This window comes from Pan troglodytes, chromosome 23 (genome assembly GCF_028858775.2).
Source record: "Pan troglodytes isolate AG18354 chromosome 23, NHGRI_mPanTro3-v2.0_pri, whole genome shotgun sequence".
NCBI classification, from domain to species: domain Eukaryota; kingdom Metazoa; phylum Chordata; class Mammalia; order Primates; family Hominidae; genus Pan; species Pan troglodytes.
The window spans coordinates 36,962,269-36,975,553 of NC_086016.1; the positions used below are offsets into that span (position 1 = coordinate 36,962,269).

General features: G+C 42.2%; 1 long non-coding RNA gene across 8 annotated transcripts in view; it reads right to left on the reverse strand.

Annotated features, from left to right (window-relative positions):
- The window catches only part of LOC104003756 (uncharacterized), a 248,053-nt gene that overhangs the window by 107,341 nt on the left and 127,427 nt on the right, over positions 1 to 13,285 (reverse strand). For all 8 annotated transcript variants that reach the window (XR_008541791.1, XR_008541787.2, XR_008541790.1 and 5 more), the window contains one exon: positions 8,764 to 8,946. This is a non-coding gene — a long non-coding RNA (uncharacterized LOC104003756). The remainder of the gene's footprint in view (positions 1 to 8,763; positions 8,947 to 13,285) is intronic.

Below are 13,285 nucleotides of genomic sequence, written 5' to 3' on the forward strand. Positions count from 1 at the left end.
CGTATTAAGGCATAGAATCTAATAGCAATTATCAACTGCAATACATGGGCACTTGCAATGAACACTTTGGTCTAAGAAATTATCACAGTTTGCTATGTACATGAGTTTAGCAAATTCTTGGTTCCATTATCTACTTGGCAATTACATATAGTGTTATAATAATAGTTTATCTTAAAATAGGGCACTTCTTCTTCAGATCTTGGCGTGCTTAATGAGCACTTTTTTCTTAACCCTCACAATGCCCTTTAGAATTGGTAAGATATAAATATCGTTAAAATTACTTTCAAAACAAAGACACTAGGGTTCCAAGACAGGGATGGACAATCACAGCATTCTAAGAGCTTCAAAAGACATTAACTCCAACCATCTATCCTGTGCTTGAATTCTACTTGCCTTTTCTTGAACACCTCCAGCAATGGGGAACTCATTAACGCATGAAGCTACCCATTCCATCTCTAGAGAATATGATTGTTAAATTGATCTGGAATTTATCTTCAGTAGATAATGACTTTTTAAACCCCAAACAAGTCTGATTCCTCCTACACATGGCATCTACTCTCCATGTTTAGCCACCTTCTTCACGTCAACTTCTCCTTATGATATGGCTCTGAACCCTTCAATATTTTGATCATTCTCCTGGGAATCAACTTCAAGGGACAATGCAATGTAGTAGTGGGAAGCATCAGTTTGGAAGCCAGGCAAACCTGGAGTTGAGTTCTGGGAGTATAATTTCAAGGCTGTCTGTGAATGGGCTACGTGCTTAGGCCTTTGAACCTCAACATCCTCATCTATAGAATATGGTTAAAATCTCCACTTTGTAAGATTATTGTGATGATTGATGGACCTAATATATAAAGAATATTTATTATTGAGTCCAGCACAATTGAGTTTTCGGTAAATGGTAACCAAATAATAATTTTAGCTAATTTCTACATAGCTCATACTAAGCACTTTATACATTAACTCATTGCCACTTCACAGCAAGCCATGACATTGTTGTTATTCCTATTTTATAGATGAGGCAACTGATGTACAGAGAAGTTAAGGAACTTGCCCAAGGTTGCACAGCCACTAGGAAACAGAACTGGGACATGAACCTAGACAGTCTAGCTCCAGAGTCTGTATTTGGCAGCCATGTATCTTAAACTGTGGTCCCTAAAATAGAATGCTTTTCAGGTGTTGTCAGATCTAAGCTGATATGGTTTGGCTGTGTCCCCACACAAATCTCATCTTGAATTGTAGTTCCCATAATCCTCACGTGTTATAACAGGGACCCGGTGGAGGTAATTGGATCATGGGGGTGGTTACTCACATGCTGCTGTTCTCGCGATAGTGAGTTCTCACAAGATCTGATAGCTTTATAAGGGGCGTTTCCCCCTTTTGCTCAGCATTTCTCCTTGCTGCCACTATGTGAAGAAGGATGTGTCTGCTTCCCCTTCCATCATGATTGTAAGTTTCCTGAGACCTCCCCAGCCCTGTGGAACTCTGAGTCAATTAAACCTCTTTCCTTTATAAATTACCCAGTCTCAGGTAGGTCTTTATTAGCAGGGGGAGAACAAACTAATAGGCAAACTGAAGAGCAGATCAGGACCCTGGCCTTCTCCCAATGGTGAGCAAAATTATCCTAGTTTTCCTCATGTGGGCTTTCATCTATTTAGATGCTCCTCCCTCTGTGATGTTTTCACTGTGATGGGTTGCTCAGCGTTGACTCCCCAATCCTTTGTTTATTCAGCTGCTTTGTAAATCCAGGCATAAAACTTAACAATTAGCCTTTTTAAATGCCTTCTTGTTAAATTTGATGAGAATTCTAAGCTGCTGACATCTTCTGGGATCTTGACTGTCTCACTCAACACATTTTCTTCACTCCCAAATCCGGGTCTTTCACACATTTGATGAAAGTGCCTCCCCTAACCTCATCCCAGGCACTGATGAAAATACTGGGTCAGACAGGGCACCATGCCATTAGAGTCCTCTCTCCAAGACGGAATTGATCTATTAGTCAGCACCCTCTGGGTAGGGCTTAGTCCTGTACAAAAATAGAACATGAGTCACCTTCCCTTTAAGATCGTGGCTTAAACGGGAAGGAAAGTAAATTGGTAATCTCCAAGAACATTTCCAAGTCTAACACTTCAGAAAAATACTAGTGTGTACTAGGTTCTCCATGGCCTGGACTTTGTGTCCCTCAGAAGTCGTAAATCCCACCATTCTCAGTTCACATGTAACTCGCCAGCCAGCCACAAAACTTACACAGTCCCTTAATCACAATCTCTGCTCCTTCCCACCACCATGATTGTGTCCCTGCTGCTGCTTCTGCCCTCATTTGTCTAGTTGATGACATTCTAGTTATTCTTCAAAACCAGCTCAGATCAACAAATGGTTCTGGAACAACTGACCATCCATATGCAAAAGGAGAACTTTGATCCATACTTTACACCATATGAAAAGATGAAATCAGAATGAATCACAAACCTAAACATGAAATATATAAATTCTAGAAGAAAATATAGACAAAACATCTTTGTGACCTTGGGTTAAGGAAAGCTTTCTTAGCTACAACACCAAAAGCATGATCCATTTTAAAAATTGATCAATTAGACTTTATCAAAGTTAGTAATATTTATTTTCAAAAGACACTCTTAGGAGAATGAAAAGACAAGCTACAGACTGGGAGAATATATTTTAAACTGACATAACACCATGATGGGCAAATCCACAGAGAACAAAAGTAAATTAGTGGCTGCCAGAGGTTAAGGGGAAGGGAGAATGGGGAGTAACTTTTAGCAAACATGGAGTTTTTTGCTGGGGGATGATGAAAATGTTCTGGAATTTGTGGTGATGGCTGCACACATTCTGAAATGCTAAAACCAATTAATAGTACATTTTTAAATAGTAAAGTTTGTGTTGTATGAATTATATCTCAATTTTTAAGAAGACTTAGATCATATTCTGCTGTTTAAACTTATCAATGGCTTCCTGTGTCACTCATACAAAAATCTAATCTCCTTACCTTACAAGCCTCTATTTTTTTTCCAAAAAAAGGACAGATAAACTCTTGAGTCCCACTCTCAAGCCAGTTTCTCTCATATTCATTAAATATATATATGTTCCTCTATGTATTATGCATTGTTCTAGGCACTTGGGATTGAATAAAACAGATGAAGAACTCAGCCCCTGTAAGTTTACATTCTAATAGAGAGAACATACATTCTCAGGAAATGGCAAACACTGGACTCATACATGACTGGTCTCTTTCTCTCAGACCCCATCAGTATGCCTTGTCAATTTAACCTTCAAAATATGTCCGGAATTTAATCACTGCTCACCAGCTTCACTGCAATGGCCTTGGTCTAAGCCACCATCTTTCTCTCCTGGATTATCACAGGATCTTTCTAAATGCTCACTCCGCTTCTATCTTCCCAGCTTTCAGAGTTTTCTACAAATATCACCCACAATTATCCTTTTAAAGCATAAGTTAGATCATGTTGCATCTCTTCCCACAACCCCCCCCAGTGGCTGCCTTTCTCACTCAAAGAGAAAGAACCTTATCATAATGCCTGTTGAGGCCCAGTCTGATCCCTAGCTCCCTTCCACAACCTCTCCCCGCCTCACTCCCTCTGCTTCAGCTGTGCTGGACTTCTTGCTGTGTATCAAGTAGACCAGGCAAGGATTCTGCCTCAAGACATTTGCACTTGATGCCCCTGTGCCTGAAATTCTTTTCTCCTAGATATCCACACGATTTGCAACTTCCTTTCTTTCAGGACTTTGTCCAAATGTTATCTTATCACTGTGACCTCCCCTGGCCATTCTACATAAACTGGGAATTTATCTGCCCAATCTCTCAGGGGTTCTCTCTATCCTCTGACAGATTGTGTTTTTCTTCACAGTATTTGTCTCTACCTGACAAAATATTGATTGGTTAATTGATGCTCTTGGAGGGCAGATATCTGTCTGTTTTTCATAGCTATATTCCTGGTGCCTAAAATAGTCCTAGCATATGACAGCATTTTACAAATACATGTTAAATAAATGAATGAATTGTTTTGGGATGACAGGATATTTCTTTCCGCCTCTAGGGACTCACAGACACCAGAGCTGGGTTACAGGTATTCAAGTAACCCAGCGTGTACCACCCTCAAAATAACACCTGCCATTTATTGAGGTGTTCCTTCACTGGCCTTCATTCATCATGTCTTGCATAAAAATACCAAAGAAGCTCAGAAAATCAAAGGCAGAGTCAAAGGGTCTCAGACGCTGGAACTGGGTGGCTGTTTAAATTCCAACTCTGGTACTTGCCAGTTCTGTTGCCTCAAGTGAGCCCCTGAGTCACAGTTTCCTCATCCATAAAGCAGGTATAATATGTGCACATTTTGGAGTTGTTATGAAGATTGGAGATAATGCTTTCCTTTCTTTTTTGTTTTTTGTTTTGTTTTGTTTTTTGAGACAAAACCTTGCTTTGTCACTCAGACTGGAGTGCAGTGGTGAAAGCTCGGCTCACTGCAACCTCCGCCTCCTGTGTTCAAGCGATTCTCATGCCTCAGCCTCTGGAGTAGCTGGAATTACAGGCGCCCGCCACCACACCCAGCTAATTTTTGTATTTTTAGTAGAGATGGGTCTTGCCATGTTGGTCAGACTGGTGTGGACCTCCTGACCTAAAGTGATCTGCCCACTTTGGCCTCCCAAAGTGCTCGGATTACAGGTGTGAGCCACCACGCCCGGCCTGGAGATGATGATTTCTGAGCACTAAGCACAGTGCTTAGTATCATGGCAGCCATGATTAAGAGGAGCTCAACGAGGAGGTGACTGTGGAGAGTGCACATCAGGTTGATGGAATCACCAGGATGGAGCATCCTCCACAGCATAAACCTAGTAACAGGAATGGCAAGTTGCAGATGCAGCAGGGAGACCCAGACAGGACCCAAGACGGAGACAGGGCTTAAAAGATTTGGTATCTCTTCCAGGCACTTAGCTCCTGTGTGCAGAAGTAAGAGGGCCCAGAATGAGGCTAAATATAATACATTTAAGATCCAAGGACCTACTATACAGCCAGAAACAGATGATGTCTAACGCATGTGAATGAATGTATTGGCATTTGGAAGACAAAATCAGACACCAGATTCCTATCAATATACATTTATAGACACATAGATATAGACATAGAAATAGGTATAAATATAGATAGGTATGTTGTCTTTCATTCTTCCGTGGAAAGTGTATAGCCAAAAACAAAAAGGACCTTTTCACCAGGACTTCCAAAATGGTCTTTCTCGGAGTGAAGTGACTGAAAATCCAGCCCAGGTTTTCATCAAGCCCTCCAGCCCTAGGAAGTAGAATCAGTGAGGTGGTGGCTTCCAGGGAGAATGGATGTTTTTAATAAAGGGGCAAGCTCTTTCCTTTTGTGGGAAGTTAAAATATATTCATTATCAGCTTTGAAGTTCACACAGAGTCAGCAAAGATAGTATTTATAAGCAAGGAAAGTTTATCAGAGACTAGAAACTCTGCTTTTCCTAATGATTGAGTAGCAAACAATGGTATGAGTTTATCTGTAGGGCTTCACAAAGAAAGTTGAACTCCACTTCTCTATTTCCATTTCTAGAGAAAGCCTGGCATTATTGTCCTTCCATGGGGGAGATTTTTCCTTAGTAAAATATTTCCTACGTAAAAGCTCTACTTCTTGTCACAGGCCCACGATAAAATAATAATAATAAAGAAATACTTTTCCTCCTTCCAGTGTCCTCCCCCCATTCACTATCAACCACTCCCTACCATAAGTACACACACATACCCTCCAGAATGCCTAAAATTTCATCATTAGGAATTCAGCCTTTTGTGCCAGGCTTGTTTTTCTTCCAGCTATCACCATATAAAATGCAAATAATCTAGAAGTGGAAATAATACTGGAGTTTACATTTAGTTAGCAACTTGGAGTTTACAAAATGCTTTCACTTTCATTATGTCTTTGAAGTTGAACATAGTCTTGAGCTCAGCATACCCAGAACCAGCAAATGACAAAGATTCAATGTTCAGGGAATATCTCTTGAGTGCATAATTGAAATGAATGAATGAACTGACACTATGACATTTGTAAAATGAGAATTACTGTCTCCATTGAAACAAAAAGTCAAAAAGGTAAATGAATTGCCCACAGTCACAAACAAGTCAGTGGTAAACCTGCAGTTTGAACATCTGGTTGCAAAACTAGGGAAGCAAAAGCTACCATCTTTCCTTTGGACAAAAGTGTCTGAAGCCAAGTGAGAGTTAGCTGAGTACAGCAGGATTGGAATGGAATAGGACTTTGGGTGAGGAGAGGCAGGCAATGCTGAGCTTGGAGCTGAAAGACCTGGGCTGATCATGCAATCTTGAACTTAACCCTTCACTTAGCTTTGTTTTCCTAATTTGCAAACTGGAGATAATAAGATATTAATGTGCAAGGTTGTAATGAAGATCTAAATAAATACCAACTACAAGAGGACTTTGCAAACCTGTAAAGAGCATGCAGATGCTAATAAATACAGAGTTAGGAGGCAATCAAACCCTGAGCAGCCCATAACTTTGCTTAGTTACTTACCTTTAATTCACTAAAAATAAATCTTAATAGATCTCTATAGAAGTAAAAGAGAACCTCTTTTCCTCTTTTTATATTCCTACTTCCCAACCCCACTCTCCTTTCATAAGATGGGGGACTCTTGCGTGTATTTGTATATCTGGTTTGGGGTGATTCTTTCTGACACCGTTTTATCCACTATTTTGCTTTCTTGCAACCCAATGTGTTCCTTGCAACTTTTTCAGTTTATTACTTCAAACTTAATTTTTACTGAAAATTAATTAGAAAAACCAAATATTACAAAATAAGCTACATGAATGAGAAAGCAATTCATGTTTACTACAAACAGATAATTACAAAAGACCTGATGACTGCATACCTCAGACCACACCATGGCCTGGTCATTGGACTCTGTTCAAGGACTAGCCCTGTTCTTGGGTTTATGATAAGTCATCCACTTCTAGCCTATGCCACTGAACCCTCCTGCCTCCCAGAAATTCTTATTTCAAGGGCAAAAGACCTTGCACAGCTATTTGTTTAGAGCTAGCAGAGAAATTTAATTTATATTTTCCTAAGACATCAAGATTTGCCTCCAGTGCCTCACATTGCCCTGTGGAAGCCCCAGTGACCTTTCTTCTCCAGAAAGCCCAGTGCTGGCCATCCCCATTGCCCAGCTCTCTAGACTGCAGACATATCAATTCAGTTAGACTCAGAGAACTCTGACTCTCAGGAACTTGAAGAGGCAGCTCCTTCAGGTGACTAGGAAGCTTGCGTCCAGAGACAGGGTGGCTTGGCCAAAGTCACACACATAAAATCATACCACCTGTGTGAGGTGAAAGACCATCTAATCCCATCAGCACCCTCTCCATGAGTGTCCTGAGTCTGCAGGATTCCTGACAAGCATCACTCATCCATCCAGCCTCGCCTTGAACACCTCCAGCAGTGAAGAAATGAAGAACTTAGCACCTCCCAAAGCAACCCATTTTATGTTTGTTTATCTCTGACTCCTGGGAAGTTATTATACTAAGCTGTGAGAGCTGCAATCTCTCTCTCTGTCTCTCTTTCCATCTCTTTCTCTTCCTCCTTCTCTCTCTTTCCCTCCCTTTGTCTCTCCTTTCATCCCATCCCTCCCTCTCCCCCAGTTTTACTTATTTACTCTGGCCCTCCCTGCTGAGGCCATACAGGATTGGTCATCTCCAACAGTAGAGCTAGAATTAAAACCAGATCTCCTGACTTGCATTTCCTATTCATCCCACCACACTGTATAACCTCCCTCACCCTACAATACACACATGACAAGGAAAGGTAAAGGATTTCCAACAATAGCTTTAGCAGCATATTATTTCCCTATTTGTATTACGAATATAATATTTAATCCACCATTCATTCATTCATTGGATTTATTGAATATTTTCTTTGTACCAGGCGTGGAGCACAAAGCATTAAAGAACATAAGGCCCTTGAGATCAAGAAGGTGGAAAACTCTAACTAAAATGCAATGTAATAAGGGCTACACTAAGGATCCCTGCAAAGTGCTATGTGAGCACAGAGGAGAATGTTGCTAATTGGCTGAGAGTAATTTCATCAAAAATGTCTTATTTATTCTTATATCTCCAATGCTTGTCCTGTAGTAGACACCTCAACAAATGTTTGAATGAATAAATGAAGTGACACTTTACCAAGCTTTGGATTATAAGGAATTGTTCTCAACTTAGAGGAGAGAGGAATAGCTTGTACATTCTTTGTGATGCTAGCAAAGGAATTCATTTAGGACATATATTAATGTGCTAGAGCTGTGTATTAGTCTGTTCTCATGCTGCTAATAAAAACATATCTGAGACTGGGTAATTTATAAAGGAAAGAGGTTTAATGGAATCACAGTTCTACATGGCTGAGGAGGGCTCACAATCATGGCAGAAGGTGAAGGAGGAACAAAGTCACGTCTCACATGATGGCAGGCAAAGGGAGCATGTACAGGGAAACTCCCATTTATAAAACCATCAGATCTCATGAGATGTATTCGCTATCATGAGAACAGCATGGGAAAGACCTTTCTCCATGCTTCAATTACCTCCCACCGGATCCCTCTCATAACATGTGGGAATTATGGGAGCTACAATTCAAGATGAGATTTGCATGGGGACACAGCCAAACTATATCAGGCTACCATAACAGTGTACCACAACTGGGTAGCTTAAAACAACAAAAATTTATTTGCTCACAATTTGAGAGGCTGGAAGTCCAAAATCAAGGTGTCAGCATGGTTGGTTCCTTCTGGAGGCTCTTGTGGTCATCTGTTCCATGCCTCTTCCAGCTTCTGGTGGTTGCTGGTGGTCTTTGGTGCCCCTCAGTTTGTAGGCGTGTCACTCCAATCTCTGCCTCCAGCTTCACATGGTGTTCTCCTTCTGTGTGTGTACAAATTTCCCTCTTCTTATAAGGACACCAGTCATTAAATTAGGCCTAATACTCCAGTATGGCCCCATCTTAATTTGATTACATCTGTAAAGCCCTGTTTTCAAATAAGGCACATTCATGGGTACCAGGCATTAGGACTGACACAGTTCAACCACAATAATATATTGAATAAGATGGGAGATATAGTCACTTGATATATACTTAGTGCCAATTATGAGATGAGCACTGTTCTAGATTCAGAGAGCATGAACAAAACAGACAAGGAACTGCCTTCATGCAGCTTATGTTCTAGCTGTGGGGAGATAATTAACTTGATAATTAACTAACAAGAAAACATGAGAGAGTGCAAAGGACGAACATTGAGTGAGGTGATAAGTAGTGGCTACTTTAGATTGGGCAGTCAGGGAAGACTACTCTGGGGAGTGACATTTAAGGTGAGCTCTGAATGAGCAGCAGGATTCAGGCAGAGGGTGAGTCTCTACTTTAGGGAGTGGCTGTGGGATACCGTAGGGGCAGAGAGAAGACCAGTGTCAGAAGGTTGCTCCCCCCAGTGCATCCACTGCAGTTTCCTCTTGTTACCAAATGGTCACTCTTTTCCATAGTCTCTCTTCCAAATTTACAGGGAGCTGGTCAGATTGGCTCAGCTGATTAGAACTGCACCTACTTGGCTGAGCCTGCCAGGCCACCTCTGGGGGTGCATGGGGGCTCTAGGAAGGGCTATACCTGATCCACCCAATGGCCATTTCTGTACTAGTCCAGTGCCTTCAGACCAGGGAGTGAGGCAAGACCAGTTTCAGTTAAAGACAGACAAGGGCACATTCAGGAACTTGGCCCACTGTACAATGCACAGACAGAGAGCACAAAAAGGAATGGAGCCACTGGAGGCTGTGGCTGTGAGCAACGAACAGCAATTCTAGTTCAGCAAAAATGAATTTATTAGCATGGTATGGGATAGTTCAAGGAATCAAATGGAAAGCTGGGGAAACAGCTCTTAAAAAGAATGGGAACCAATACAGCTGGGGATCTGGGAGGCAGGAACAAGTGAACAGTCTATTTGGGCAATTGTTGTTGGAATGAATGGATGCCACCAAGTTTTCCTTGTAGTAAAATTTAAATTACAGGGAGAAAGTATGCGAATGGCCAAGCTTGAGTCTCATGCCCACCCCTTGGCTGTTGGCGGGGCACCCTGATTATACACCAAGACTAGATCGAATGGGCAAGAGAACATCTCCCACAGAAAAATCTGGATGCTCCTTCTGGATGGCCAAAACAAGGGATGGTGTTTATCAGGCCGGCAAAAGCCACAGTTGTCCTCCACAATTATCAGCACATGCATTTCACCAGACTAGGTCTCTGGTCTAGGTAGAAGAGCCCATGAAGCTCTGTGGAAGTTTCTTGACTTATTAATTAGTGCCATGAGTTTCTGCCTATTTATTTAAAAATGTTTAGATGTCCAGTAGTCATGCAGTCCATTTTTCTCCACAAAGGTTTATGCCAAGGTGCTGGCACGCCTCCTTTCAGTCAGACAATCTGATAAGCAAACACATTGGCATTTAAAAGGCAGGTCTGTGAATGGTCTTTTTTCCCCATGAAGTAATTCATATTAGAGGCCTGGTGAAGGCTGGGGAAAAAATAACATGCCCTGGTGCTGAATAAGTTGGAACTTCAATCCTGTCAGCAGGTTCTGGATGTGAGCTGATCTCAGATAAAACAGCTCCTTACAGGCAGAGGCACTGGGTCCCAGTAATGCCTGGAAAAATGGAGCCACCCGAAGTGGACTCTCCTGCTTCTCAGGGAAATATCAAAATAGCTCAAATGATGACCCCTCCTTGGGAAAATTCTCACAGTGGAAGAGACAGGTTTCTATGTGGAAATAAAATAACTGTATCCAGGCAGTTTGCCGGGGCAGGGTCCCAGCCAGAGTGAGGGTACTCCCCTTGTCTGATGAGGATGGAGGGAAGGGGGGGCTTAGTCTCTTATTCTCCATTCATCTTGGGATGTTATCCCACTTCAGCAGATGGGCAAGCAGACTGGAGGACTGCTTCATTCAGTGTGCACAGCCTTGGACCACAAGAAAAACCCTCATGGACACTCAGGTCAGGGAAACTACATTTTCAGGAATAAGAAGTGTCTGCCTTCCACTCAGAAATCTCACAAAAGTCATGAGAACACTGGTTCAGAGTCCACAGAACTAGATGGGATTCCTGGCTCTGCTATGTGCCAGCTGGTAACCTCTGTTTCTTTAGCTCTAAAATAAAAATAACAATCGACCCTACCACATAGGGTTATAAGGAGAAATAAATTAGTCTATGAAATCAAAGTTCTTGATACAGTGCCCGATGTATAGTTAGTGTTGAATAAATGGTAGGTATCATTGATCATTATCACCAAAGGTGGACAAGCCAATTTTCATCTCCTCTTGAACCCTGAGCTTTTATTTACTGAACCAAATCCATCTCTCCTACAGAAGAAGAAATAGAAGGGGCTTGATTGATTTCCACAAATGGGTACAAAAAAAACAGTGTCCTGCACTGGAAATAATTTTTGCTAGTAACACCCTGCATGCTATACATGCCTCAGGGTAATAACAAGCATATCCTTAGAATGACCCTGTATGGCACACGCACCTGAATGTATGTTCCAAGCTAGGGATTCCAGGCATAGCCAACCCAGAGATTCATTCCTGGCCTGTGAGGAACATCTGGACCCCAGCCTGTCCTTTGGATCACAGGCCGTATAGGGAATTAATGCCCTGAGTTTTGGGTTAAATGAAGATTGCCAGGTGGAGGTCATTAAGGGGAAGGTGTTAAGTGAAAATGCTGTATCAACTACATGCTGTTTGCAAGTGACTGCAGTTTTCCTGCCCAGCCCACCACCACCAGGCAGTGCAGTTATCTTATCCAGCCCACTGCCACTGGACCATTTCTATACATAAGGCGATTCTCCTGTCCAGCCTGTCCTGTCCAGCCCGCTGCCGTTGGACTATCCCCTGTATGTAATCCCCTGATGAAACCCCAAGTCTTGGCCAGGCAGGGTGGCTCATGCCTGTAATCCTAGAACTTCAGGAGGCCGAGGCAGGCAGATCATGAGGTCAGAAGTTTGAGGCCAGCCTGACCAACATGGTTAAACCCCGTCTCTACTAAAAATACAAAAAAGAAAAAAAAATTAGCCTGGCATGGTGGCACATGCCTGAAATCTCAGCTACTCAAGAGGCTGAGGCAGAAGAATGGTGTAAACCCGGGAGGTGGAGCTTGCAGTGAGCCAAGATGCGCCACCGCACTCCAGCCCGGGTGACAGTGCGAGACTCCATCTCAAAAAACAACAACAACAACAACAAAACAAACAAAAAAAAAAAACAAAAAGAAACCCCATGTCTCATATGATGGCTCTGGATCTCTTCTTCAACTTCTTGAACCTGCTGGCTTCCCTACTGAGGTTAATAGGGGTTCAGCACAACACACCCCTTCCACAGTTTTACTAGCCATGCCCACCAACCTCCATCAAAGTGGTTTCTGCATTTCTATGTAGATCTTGACCAAGAAGCTTAAGAAGGCTGAGATTTATCCAGCTGAAGCCCATCCATGAAGATCACCTTCTTTCTTAACCCAGTCCCTAACTGACCTCTTACTATGTATGCATCTTATCTGAGAGGCAGCTTGGCAGTCATAGAAAATGCAGACTTTGGGCAAGACATCCCTGGTGAAAATTCCTTGCTAGCTATGGGACCTTAATCAAATGATTCACCTCTCAGGCTTGCATTTGACTTTCAGAGGCATTTTGGGTTTTAGAAACAGTACATGTGGTTGGGGGTATATAGGGTGTTTCTTTCCCACACCAGGTGTCTCCTGCAAGTAGAAAAAACTTCCTGGCCCCTCTCCTCCCCTTGTTTGTCTTTCCTAGGGAAGAAGAACGTGTTTTATCTGATGGTGCATTAAAACATAAGTGTGTGTGTGTGTGTGTGTGTGTGTGTGTGTAGATGATAGAGATGGATGATAGAAAGATAAATAATATAGAGATGAGAGAGAGAGAGAGAGAGAGAGAGAGAGAGCGAGAGATGGTAAAGGCAGATAGACCCTTCTACTCTTCTTTCTAACATGTGAGCTAACTAAAGGAAATTCATCCTTCCCCTGCTACCTGGTGCTTCAGTTTTTATAGGGGGCCTAATCCTGCAAGTCACATTGCCCCTATAAGAGGTCTGCCATTGGTTGAGATTCCCAACACCTTGTGCATTGAGGTATGAATTTTGGGAGAGAGATAAAAAGAGAAATTTAGGGGAGCAAAAAAACATGTAGAGAGAGAGCCTTTTAGTAATACCTAGGTGGGTGACCA